Raw genomic sequence first — 12,692 nt, forward strand, 5'->3', positions numbered from 1 at the left:
ATACAAGTTTGCTTTTTGCTTCCCTTTAGAAGCACCCTCTCTTTACCCTGCAGCTTCCTTCCCACCCCATAGACTCTCTCTCAGTTTTTGATGTCCCCTGTTGCCCTCCACAAGTTTCTGGTGACTTCTTATTCAGCTCAGAATACCTTACAAAATAAGAAGAAAAGTGAAATATCTGCTGTCCAATACAAGAACAAAAATCAAGCTGCAAATGCTGCATCTTGTGAGTGGTGTCCCCTTCAAAAGCAGCTTTCCTTTCTGCCTTATTTTTTGGGTCTGTCTGCATGTATTTTTGACTAATAACTATGCATACATGCACATGCACGTACGAGTGTGTGTGGGAGTGAGTGCCAGGGAGCACATAAAGGGTATTTGGGGATTCTTTGGTTTTGGACTCTCACACATAGTTGGGGAAGGCAAGTTATAAACATATAGGTAGGTCCAAGAATGAATACTTTAATATTTGCAGATCCTGGTGGCTGCCAAGTGCTAGCATTTCAGGGATGCATATTCACATGCAGCTGGAGACACACGTTGGAAAGTACCCAACATTTTGCCAGTCAAGTTCCAGACTTGAAATATCTCAGCAGACCCACATGTGGATGTTAACACAAAGCAGGGAATGTTTCCCCTTATTCTACATACTCATTAACTAATCAGCAAGCAAAACAGTTTGCAGAGAATAGGAGGATGGAAATCATGCTTTACTAGAAATCCTTCTCAAGGCCTCCAAGTCAACCTTCTACCTCCCCAACCTGGAGAAAGACACCAAAGCTTATTAAACTCAATAAAAACCAACCCACAGTCATCCCCCTCTGGGATGCCTCACCTTCAGGATATTTTCTAGGCATTTGTGCTAAATGGTTCTTTGCAGCTGGGCTTTTTATTTGATTTCGGTTTCTTAGGGCCATCTCCAACATTCCCCGGCTTGTTTACGGCCAGTCTCACCAGTGAGCCGGGTGCCAGTTTCATTTAATTTGTTTTTCCAGTGGCAGCAACAATCTGTGTGGAAAGCATAAACAGAGGGAAAGAATCTGGAATCAGCAAATGGTGTGCACAGCTGCACGCCATAATTTCTGCTAGTGAAAGTTTTAATTCCGGTCATCAGAAGAAGAGCAGAAGAGTTGGAGGCAAAGAAGAGGTGGAGTAGTGGAAGAAATATAGCAAGAGGAAATAGTAAAATCCAAGGCAGCTGGAGAATCTTGGAGTCATTATAATTAAGGCCCAACAGGTTACAATTTCTCCAAAAGAAGTCAAAGCCAGAAAGCAGCCAACAGGTCTTCAGGAGGAATTGCTCAAAGATGTGATTCTAAAATATATAGTAGTAGAAACAGGAAAATTTGTTCATTTCTCTTGCAGATAAGAACATTTCACCAAGACACAAAATGAGAGAAAAGAAGTTGTAAGAGAAAGAAAACTGCACCAATTAAAAAAAAAAAACAACGGGAAGGGAAGGGAAGGGAAGGGAAGGGAAGGGAAGGGAAGGGAAGGGAAGGGAAGGGAAGGGAAGGGAAGGGAAGGGAAGGGAAGGGAAGGGAAGGGAAGGGAAGGGAAGGGAAGGGAAGGGAAGGGAAGGGAAGGGAAGGGAAGGGAAGGGAAGGGAAGGGAAGGGAAGGGAAGGGAAGGGAAGGGAAGGGAAGGGAAGGGAAGGGAAGGGAAGGGAAGGGAAGGGAAGGGAAGGGAAGGGAAGGGAAGGGAAGGGAAGGGAAGGGAAGGGAAGGGAAGGGAAGGGAAGGGAAGGGAAGGGAAGGGAAGGGAAGGGAAGGGAAGGCCACAGCTCATACCTTCCAGAAGAGGATGTACTGTGAGATCTTCCCTCTATGCCCTCACTCCCTTCCCAGATAAGAGCTGCAATGGGCCTTGTCACATTCAGATTATTGCCCAGATAATTCTTCTTAAGAACATAATTTAATGACTGCTGATATCAGCATTAGGTGGTGGCATTAGTACAGAGTGAGGTGATCCCTGTGTGAGGCTTCAAAACCTGTGATAGTTGAATTTGTTCATGAACTGACATCTCTGTTGACAGCCCTCACAATTTTCTTTTGATCCACCATCACTCATGCTTGAAGACACACAACTGATTGAAGACTTTACACTTTTAGGAGTGGCTGATATTCATACTAGTTTATTTAAAACAAAGAATTATAAAATACATAAGTTTGAATTCTTGCATACCAGACATGCAAAAAGAACTCTTAAAAACTAAATAAATGAAATAAATATATAAAATAAAGACTTTTGAAGTAAACAGTATATTTTTATTATTATTATCCTGTAGTTCAAAAGAGCTATAGATGAACACAGATAAAACTCTATCTGAGTTTTAGCAAAGATTTCAAGGTATTGTAATGAAACTTTACTAATTTATTTGAAAACTGACTTGAACTTCTAGACTGGAAAGGGGCTGAAAGACCATAAACAAAAAGGCAATAAGAAGGGCTGCATTTTTGTCACAGCTGTCATGTGAGTCATGGATTTTCATGTGCTTTCAAAGCATCCGTGACTTTTGATATTTAGGGATTTTGCATGTGGGCTGGTAAACGTGATGGTTAAAGAGCTGAACCAATTTCTCTGAAAACCTTGAGTTCTGCCAAGTTAAACCCTCGACTGCACGGGAGGCTAATAGAGAGCAGGAGCTCAGCAGCAACACTGTGGTTACACAAAGGATCAGAGCAGTGAATTCTCACTGAGAGCTTTAATTCCTCCAGGGATAGAGAGATTTCTCTTTCCCCACAATATTTGCTGTTAGGTTGGATTTGCAAAGGCCAGCTCTGGCAAAACAATGACTAAAGCTAAATGGCTTGTCACAGTAAAACACAGCAAAATAATGACTTGAGGGAAAGAGGAGGGGAGAAAAAGAGAGAAGGAAATAAAAGGGAAAAAAAGATGTGTTATTTATAACAAAAAAAAACCCACAACACTTCTTCACCTGCATCCCTGCATCTGTCACAACTCTCTCATGACACTTCCATACAATTGTAACAGCAGTGAGTCAGACCAAAGATCTGTCTGGCTCAGGACCCTGTCTCCAAATCTGGCCAAAGCAGATGCCCAGGGAAAATTATAAGCAAAAGATACAGTGATACTTCCTTGGAACACTCTTCCAACTTCCAGCAATTTGCAGTTTAGGGACTTTCTGGTTTTGTATTTAATAGCCTTAGTAGATTTTTCTGCTATGAATTTGCCCACACACTTTTTGAAGCTGTGTATATTTTTCTTGTAGTTACTGTTACTGACGATTAATCAGAGAATTCATTACTAAACAATGATACTCAATAAATTTTCAGAAAACACAGGCAAATGGGCCAAAGGAATTACCCTTGGTCCTGTGGTGAACATTCCTTATTAAAAAAAAACCAAAAAAGATGGTGAGAAAGAAACATTTCTATTACTCCATCAATTGCCTGGTCACATAACCAGGATGAAGTGGTCAAGTGTCTCAGGATACACTTGAGCTAATTATACACCAGAACTTCTATATATACAAAATATACAAACGAGAAATAAAGATAGGAAAATAGTGTTTACAGTAAGAAAGGCTGTTAATAGCTATGACAGCATGGAGAGGCATTTCAGACAGACAGATGATGGTTTCCTGAAAAAGCCATGATCAGGCTATTCATCCTTTTCCAACTGCACTTGTTCAAACAGAAGATGAGTTTTGCAAAGGGTCACTGAGTTTTCTTCAGCCGGGGCACCAAAGGCTAAATTGATCCAGCCAAAAGTCCTGCTGTTCCTGTGCTCTAAACAGAATAGCAGGAGCTGGAGACTTCTGAAAATTTCCTCTCTGAAAAGTCTAACCACAACAGCTCATGAATTTGTCATCAGACTGGTTGTCTCTTCCTTGTCAAGCTCTCCCATTCTGTTAGAAGGGCAACCCTGTGCTCATGCATTATGTTCTCCACTAGCAAACAGGCCAGTTCTGCTGCCAAACCAGCTGGAAACAAAATAAAATTGCTCCTTTTTTGTTTTTTTTTTTCCTTTCAAGCTGACATCTTCTTTTCATAAACACAGGTAACAAGAAGTGGCAGTCAGAAAGACCCAAACCAACAAGCCCTAGGAAAGGCTCTGGATACCAAGATTGCAGGGAAATCTCCTGCATAAGTTTTTAAACCAGACTGGTTAAACTCTGAGCAAATTGAATTCCTGCATTGAAACCCGGTTGTAGAAAATATCAGGGCAATTTCTGTGTTCTTGATTTGCACATGCAATCGCAGATAGCATTCATGCATGAAAAGGAATATTTTTCAGGGGATTTATTGCAGTGAGACAGCAGTAAAAGGCACTTTAAGGGCATTGGATGTCATGAAAAAGCCAACTTAACACAAGCTCCTTATTCCATTTATCTACAGTCTCTGTGGACATGATACAACTCAGAAATAATTATGTGCATTGAGCCAGACCATGGGGAAGATGTCAATTAGGTTAGTCAATTCAATATTCAGAGTCCTCTACAGATGGGGCCTTACAGCCACAAGTAATGCTGCCAGCTCCATCTTACCTGTCCAAACTGCACTTTTCATACCAGGCTTTGGGAAGTCCTGTAAATGAAGTTTCCTCGGGCTCCAGAACTCCATGAGCCTGAGGCTGCAGCTGTGGTCCAGTTGGAAACCCATCGTGGAATGGCATCACGTTACCCAGCTTTGCCTGCCTCTGCCAGTCAAAAAAATCATTAGTCAATGTAAAGAAATGTTGGGATGGGGTTTTTTATGCTGCTTCCTGAATATATTATTTACCCTTTGATATCAACATTAGTTTTCTGTTCCCTTTACAAATAGTTAAGGCTCACATAGACTCTTTTGTGACAATGTGATAAATAAAAAATCTGCTCACTAATATTCTGCTTTTAAGGCTATTTCCCATTAATGCTTTCTGGGTTTGTATGGTTGTATGGAGTTCTATTAAAAATACCCATTTTCTATCTTATTTGCTACCAATTGTCTTTAGGCTAATTTTTAGTTCTAATATCCTTGATCACACCCCTTGGAGAGGAAAAGGAGGAGTTTTCCATCATTCCAGAGTCAGCCCAAGAACACAGTGGCCCATGGGAATTCCGCAGTGCCATCTACTGTGAGGTACCAGAACAACTGAGAATGCAGCAGGGCTTTTCCACTGCATCTCATCTTCTTCCTCACTAGTTCCAAGGTCTCCTTTGCCTCTGTGCAGATCCCAGCACAGTTTGTCCCCATGCCAGTTTCTCTGGCCCTTTTTTGTGCTCTGCCTGTGGTAACAGCACTGCACTCCTTATTTCCAACCCTAATTTTACCATCCGTGTTATTATTTTGTTTTGTGGGTGTGGTGAAGCCATGTTGGTTTCCGAGGTATGACTGTCTCCCCTTGCCAGATCTCTGACATCATCTTTCCTTCAAGAAGACCTCGAGAAAATTCCCTTGGGAGCCTGCCCATGCTGAGAGATCGTTGGCCATAGGGCGAGGTGAAACTTTCAGACCAAGCAAAGCACTGACATCCTTCCGGAGGGAGCTGAATGTGCTGCCTCTGCAGCTTCTGCTGGCCTTGGAGGCAGGAGGTGGGGAGAGAGGAATCCACCACTGCTTGGTCTGAGGGCAAAAGAGCAGTGCCTGTGTTGACTGACCAGCTGAGCACAGCCCATTGCTTAGCAAGGATCAAAGCAACCAGGGTTCACAGGAGCGAGGCTTTTTCCTTTGACACCCTGAGTTGTTCCATTAAGGTAAAAATTGGAAGCCCAGTGCTTGAGTGGTAGGTAAGGAGGTTGTTGTGTTAACACTGTGATTTTCAGTCCTGATTTTCAGGCTTTTTGTTTCAGTGAAACTCCAGTGCACAGTGAGACAGTGAGAAATGTTCATCAGTTACACCATCACCAGCTGACAATGTAAACCAATGTTTTCTACAAAAGCTTCTTCAGTGTCTCAACAGAATATTAGCTTTAATATCTCCAGAATTAAAACCATCTTTAAAAAATGAATGTCTCATATAATGAGACTCCGCTAAGAGAATTATTCTATCCTTCATATTCCTGATGGGTAAGCAGAAGGGAACTTCATCTTTGGCCATGGAGTAAGTAGCCACAGAGGCACACACAGCCTAGAGCTTGCCTAGAATCTAACTAATCTGACTAAACTGAATTAAACTGAACACTTTTCACTGCAGCTGCCAGCAACTGGAGTCTACAAATCCCCATAGAATAACAAAAAGGAAAAGCAATGGAATGGAATGGGGAAAATATTAGGCTGCAAATCACAATATTCCTCCAAGCCAAAGTAAGGCATGTTTATTCCCCAGACTGCTTCTCACCTCAGCTTTGATTGATTGCTGTTGTGTTCTGACCAGATTAGAGAGCTAATAATGAATTATGGATAATATGCAAACACAGGAAAGAGAATGAAGTATGGTTATCTGTCTATATGGTTCTTTAAATCATAGGCTTTTTTGTGCACTGGTCATGTACAAATGTTTGAACATTTGTGCATGTTCGACAATTCCAGACAGGAAGGTTTCCTTCATTACTAAAAATAGATCTGCAGCCTGTTAAGCACTAGCACAGTCATTAAGGAGTTATGTGTATTCTCTGATCAGAAAATAGTTCTACCTTGCCATGCCAAAATGACATTGATATTTCTAAAATTAGCCAGGGGAGGTCAGTAATCTTTTAATAGCACTGTTAAAAATTGGCAACCTAATTAAGTTATGAATTGCAAAAGGCTTGTCAAGTTGGAACTATTTGCTCAAGGACCAGATAGATATATAAGGAGAGGTTCCTCATCAAGTCTCAATTCCTTTCTGTGTAAGTAATGCCCAGGAATCCTGAGTAAGGGCTGATCCCAGCTACGCAAGTTAAGCTGGTTAATAGGTGATCTAAGGAAAGAGTAATTGTAAGTGTGGTTTCATTTTATTTTGGTGTGTCTGTTTTGTTAATCTTGGAGGAAGAAGAAATTCAGTCATTACTTTCACTCGGTTTGGTGATTGATCTTTTTTTTGTTCCGTGGAAAGGGCAGCTGGCAAACCACGCAGGAATTTCAGCAGGATCAGAGTATTCCTCAATGGAGAACTGGAGCATGGCTGTAAGGATCAACGTTTCCAAGGAATACTCGGGGTCACCCAGCTGCTTCCTTGCTGGGCAGCGTGGAGGCCAGCCTGGCAGTGCTCCCTTCAGGAATTGCCATGGAAGTGGGGCATGGCCATCTTGTCCCCACAGCAGAACTGTGGTTTCAGCACCTGACCCTTAATGGTCACTCAGTTTCCAGCACACACAGAGGAAACTGGACAGTGTGATGCTGTGTTTACCACAGCCCTAAAATCAGCTTTAAGGCATTTTTTAAAAACATTAAATTACAGCTTCCTACGCCTAAACAAAGGATCCCCCTTGGAGGTTCACCCCTACAATTCATTCTAAATAACCAGAAAGGCCACACAAACTCCATCTTCTGCAAAGCTGTGCAACTTTTCCTTGGGCTGGGGGCTATTTTCCCATGCAGAAATGACCCCTTGGGCATTATAGCATATTTTCAGTTCATATTTACCTGATCTATTAGAGGCAAAAGCAGTTTTGACAAAAGCAGTAATTACAAGAATGTAATGTTCATTTCTACAGCAGGCATGGTGTCTGCATGCCTGGGAAGGGCCCAAGATGCTTACAGCATTTCTATTTTCCATGCTGTGGTGAATTTGGAACCTCTACACAGCTTAAGACAGAATAAATTTCACTCCAGCACAAATCTCTTGATCATTTCTCCTTCAAATGTGGGAAAACAACACTGAGAATGTGGAAAGTGTAGAGCACATCATAAATCCATGGACACAGGAACTCAGAAAGCTGCATAAGGCACATAAGGTCTGCTATAAAGGAAGCACTGTGCTTTCATATTATTTTCTGTTTAAAATCTACATGTGTGGTTTGGGACAAAGGTCTTTTAGTGTGGAAGAAAGAAGGTTCAGTGTTTTTCTTTATTTTTTTTTTTTTTCCCTGAAGAGAGGTACGTCTCTGGAGGGACAGTGGAGAGATGTGCTCCAATCTCTAGCACACACTGCTGAAGGAAAGGTGGAATTTTTGAGACCACAGAAAGAATTCTGGGGAGAACTCGGCACCCAGGATATCGTTCAAGTGTGAATAACCAACAGGTGTTTAAATAAAGACGCAGGTTTGCATGCTGGCTGTCGTTTGCTGGAGTTTCACTACAGAGCTCTGATGCTGGAATTGGGATGTGCTCCCCTACCACCGAATCCTATGTGAAAGCACACCTGCTCTTTCTCTTCCCAGGAAGGCAGAGAGAAGCTGCTTCTTCTGGCACAAAAACATGACACCTGCATGTTCCTACTGCTGCTCAAAGAAGCATATCCCTGAAACCAAAGAGGAGTTTGTGTTTCACCAGATTTCTTGGGGCATCTGACTCTGTGTTCCACAGAGCCTGCAGGTTCCTATATTCATGTTTTCCACATGCCCGCCCTTTTCCTTGTCCCAGATGAAATGCAGAATTGAAATCCCCAAAGGACTTTCGGTACAAATAATCTAGACAATCTAAAAACAAATTACAGGTTAGTCATCTATTTAATGAAAGGAGTCAAATCACCAGCATCAGCTGTCACAATAAATGCCATCAGCTCTATTTTTGCCCACATCTGCTCTGTACTGGAGTGAGACATGGAAGCTGAATTTTGTGATTCATGTTCACAGTGGGAACAGAGGTGGGGCTCATCTCCCCTCACTTTCAATCTTTAGATTTCACTCTCAGCTGAATGGGCTGCTCTGGGCTCCCTTGATAAAGAGTTTTCACATGTGCTGAAGCTCAAGTTTTGCCCCCCATTGCCACCAGTCAGATCTCAGAGTCTGACTGTGATCCCAACACAGCCGTGGATCAACCACCAGTGGGGAAAAGGTGTTGTGCAGTGGGAGAACATTATACTAGCAGGTATCTAGAACCTCTCCTGAAAACATCCATCAGGATATATTCTCGCCTGCCCTGTGGAGCTGCCAAAGGGGTGTCAGGAGGGCAGTCATAAACAGAAAGGGGTAACTGGACTGGGACATCTGAGGCCACCCAGAACTCCACTGGGACTAAACAGCCTCAGGCTGGTTTAGGAGCAATCTGGCCTGACTTCTTTGAAAGAAATCATCAGCTTTGTACTACCTGTGGCATCCTAAAACTTCATTTTTCCTAATTCAGCCTATTTTTTATTATATTACATTTCCCTCATTTTTCTTATATAAATGCATTTTTTCACATTAAAAGAATGATTTTTAAAACTACAAACCAAACAAGAAAGATTTCTAATGTAAATAAATCTTTACAGTTTACAGTATACATAATACATTAAAAATATTTTTAAATATTTACACTGTATTGGAAAGGAAAAGTAAGATAACATTTTCCTCAAGGAAGGCTTGCTTAGGTGCAGTGAGTTTCAAAAATTATTGTTGCTTTAGAAAATAATGATTTTGCTTGTGGCACAAACAGATAGAAATGCCAGAATGCAACTAGAACTACAACTATGTGAATGATTAATCAAATTCATGGCCATCACAAAGACTATTTCAGTGTTCTTCCCGCAGATACTCCACAGCACTGCAAATTGCAGAGCAGTGAGGTGGCTTGTGTGGAACTGCTGCTGCTGTGGGAGAACAATTGCTCCTCTCTGCTGCATAAATGTGGGGTTTTGCAAACTGGGGGACTGTAGAAAATCAGGTTCTCTGAGGCTTGTCTGTGCTGTCTTTTTGCCTGACCATTTATGATTCAGAGTCAGAGACACCCAGCAGCACCTCCTGTTGTAAGACACGAAGTCCTCAGTGGGGTGCACACACAGAGGAGCAGTGAGAAGGGATTACATCAACAAATATTTGATACCTCTGGCAGTCATTGTCCTGTCCAATTCCAGGAATCTAGTTCCCCTGAGAGCCTTCTGCAGGTGCTTCTGGGGCAATCACACCTCCTTTGTGCCAGCCCCAGAACAATCCTGTCACTTCTGTCCATGACAGGAATCCAGGGACAAAGCCCAGCTTGGCTCAGTCCCTACAGCTGGACCCTCCTAAATAATTTCACTGGACTTCTCAGCAAAAAGGGGAATAAAAGCTGTTGCATAGCTGTGAGGTGCCAATTTTCTGTTGGTCTACAAAAATCTGACAGCTCAGATCCTTGCTGTTTCATCCCTGTGCTGTTTCATCCCTGTTTCTGTGGGTTTGTGGCAGAGAGAGATCCATGAATGCAAGATCTCACTTCAAATTTCTACACATCTCTGGATTCTGGGGACAAAAAACCAACAACGCAGCACTGATGCAAATACCAGGATTAATTTACTTGTTAATCTGTGCTGATATTGGATTGGAAAGCACTTGTAGAAACCTTATGAATCACCACTAAATTGATGATGTTACTCAATTAGAGGTACATAGCCACAAATTAGAGATAATCAGCCACAAATCAGGAGGAAAGCAGAAGGTGTACTTGGGCTATCAACCTCTACAATCTCTGTGCCTACACATCCGCAGAAGTACAGAGCCTTCTGTGACAGGGCATCCTTAATCCTGCTGAAACCAACACAGGAATCTGTGTCAAACCAAGGCCATGGTCTCTCATTCTGCAGGATATTCTAGATGCTATTATTTATTTAGAAGCTTTTATTGCATTGTGTGTAAAGAAGGAAACAATCAGATGCTTTATTTTAAATCCTGCCTTAAGGACCCAGGCAGCTTCCAGCAGGCACCACAAACCTGTGCTAGCACTGCAAGCTGCAGGAGACAGGGGGTTGTATTGAAAAATTTTGTTCTACCATACCATGTAATAAACAGCTCTTAAAAAAACCTCTTTTGGTTACTGGCAGTGTAGGTAGGAGAGCTAACCTCCCACCTACTGGAACTCTCTCAAATCCATGGAAAGAATATCAGTGATTTTACTTTGGAGCTGGCTTTAAAAGTGTGTGTATCTTACATAAAATCAAGAAGCTGCCTTAAAACAAGAGCATATATCTTGTCAAACTTTTCCAAATAGAGATGGCTCATTCCTCATTGAAATCATGCCCATCAAATATCTGAATTTATTTGTTCCTGTAATGAACTTTTTAATTCCTAGAATCCACAGTTAACCCCCAATGGGAAATTTGCTGTATTTCCTACAGATTCTTAAAAGTAAATATGTATTTTCCTAAAACTGTTACCACGTTATCATAGTCAACCGGCCTCCACGGTTTTCCAAGAAATCTTTGGGATCCTGTGTGGAAAAGTGTGTGTTACATATGGAAACATGCACTGGGCTTGGAAACTTCCATGGCTTGGAAAGTTTGCAGCACTGAAGGATTTATTCTATCATCCATAGAAATATTAGATCCTTCTGAGAATCTTTCATGGATGTAGGCTCTTTGGGTCTATAAAGGGAGGGAATTTTCAGCTCAAACAAGTGCCCAGCATTAAAACCTCCACCTTGAAAGGACAGAGTGAGGTTTAATAGGCATTTCAGTGCCAGGACATGTCAGTCAAATTATTATTGGCTCTAGCTGCACTCTCACAAGCTGTTACATTCTTTACCTGCAGCGGAGTGGCACTCGAAAAGGTGCAAAATTCTTCTTTGCTTTTGAAAACACCAATGAAAGTGAAAAAAAAAAAACCAAACCCACACACCAAAACCAAAGCAACAAGCCAAACTCCCCAGTCCAATTCACACAGCTGAAAACCTCTGATCTTCATATAAGGAGGGTAGACCCACAAGCTTCAGTAGGAAGGGTCCTTTCAGAGGTAGAAGTAAGCGCACAAAGCCCAGACATTTCTTAATTAATGTGAAATCCATGAAAGCAGCTGATTCCCAACATAAATGACCATGAATTCCGGCCTCGTTTCTCCTGTTACCACACAGGGATGTTTGTGCATGCATGGACAGGGTTACATAACATTGCACAAATCACAATAGTGATATCAGGCTTCCTCCCAGCCCAGATCCAATTCACAGAATCAGAACTGTGTCTTGCAGTAAAATCAGTCTCACCAAAGAGTTATGTGGTTCATAAATTCCCAGGATGGGAATTTTTCTTTAGAGAAAATGAATCACATTTTACAGAAGGGCAAGGAGGAAAGAAACAGAGGAAAGGGGAAAACAGAATTATTATTTTTAGATCACAATGTTTTGAAATGTGATCTGCTTTTTAGTCTAAGATTTCCCAGCTGGCTTGTCTCCTTTTTTTTTTTTTTTCATTCCTTTATCTTTTTGTGAGGAAAGGGTTAAGACAGGAAAGAAAATCATATATACACAAAACAGCTTTGTCTATAAACTCTAAAAGTGTGTTTGGCCTTGCAGAAAAGAAGTCCTACATGAATTTGGGGATTGGAGGCCAGGGGACGTTTTGTGGGGAATCACACTGCTCTGTAATTAGAGATCTTGTATATGTCTAAACAAACTCTGCCATAAGATCAGCAGAGAAAAGACTTGCTCACTTGTCTGATGGCCAAGGAAATTTAAACCAGAGCAGGCTATAAATAGAATGAAGAAGAAAACAGAGGGGGAAAAAAAGCTCTAGTTGCTGAAAGAAAAGGCTCCTCCTGGCAAAAGGGTTAAATCTCTGCTTACAACCTTTGTCAGACCTGACATAAACCTCTTTCTCTTTGGACTTCATAAGAGATATCATGACACAAACCTTTCCTGTGGAACTTTTTGACCATCCCTTAGGTGTGCTGCCGATGAGTGTCAATAAAGTTCATTTCAAGGCAAGGGTCAAAGTGCATTTCAGATAAA

General features: G+C 41.7%; 1 long non-coding RNA gene across 1 annotated transcript; it reads right to left on the reverse strand.

Annotated features, from left to right (window-relative positions):
• Nucleotides 1-864: 864 nt before the first annotated feature.
• Nucleotides 865-4,650, reverse strand: LOC135301401 (uncharacterized). The gene is made up of 2 exons (XR_010363167.1): nucleotides 4,505-4,650; nucleotides 865-1,002 (listed from the first exon to the last, which is right to left on the reverse strand). It is a non-coding gene; the product is annotated as an uncharacterized LOC135301401 (long non-coding RNA).
• Nucleotides 4,651-12,692: the final 8,042 nt, after the last annotated feature.

This window comes from Passer domesticus, chromosome 5 (genome assembly GCF_036417665.1).
Source record: "Passer domesticus isolate bPasDom1 chromosome 5, bPasDom1.hap1, whole genome shotgun sequence".
Taxonomy (NCBI): domain Eukaryota; kingdom Metazoa; phylum Chordata; class Aves; order Passeriformes; family Passeridae; genus Passer; species Passer domesticus.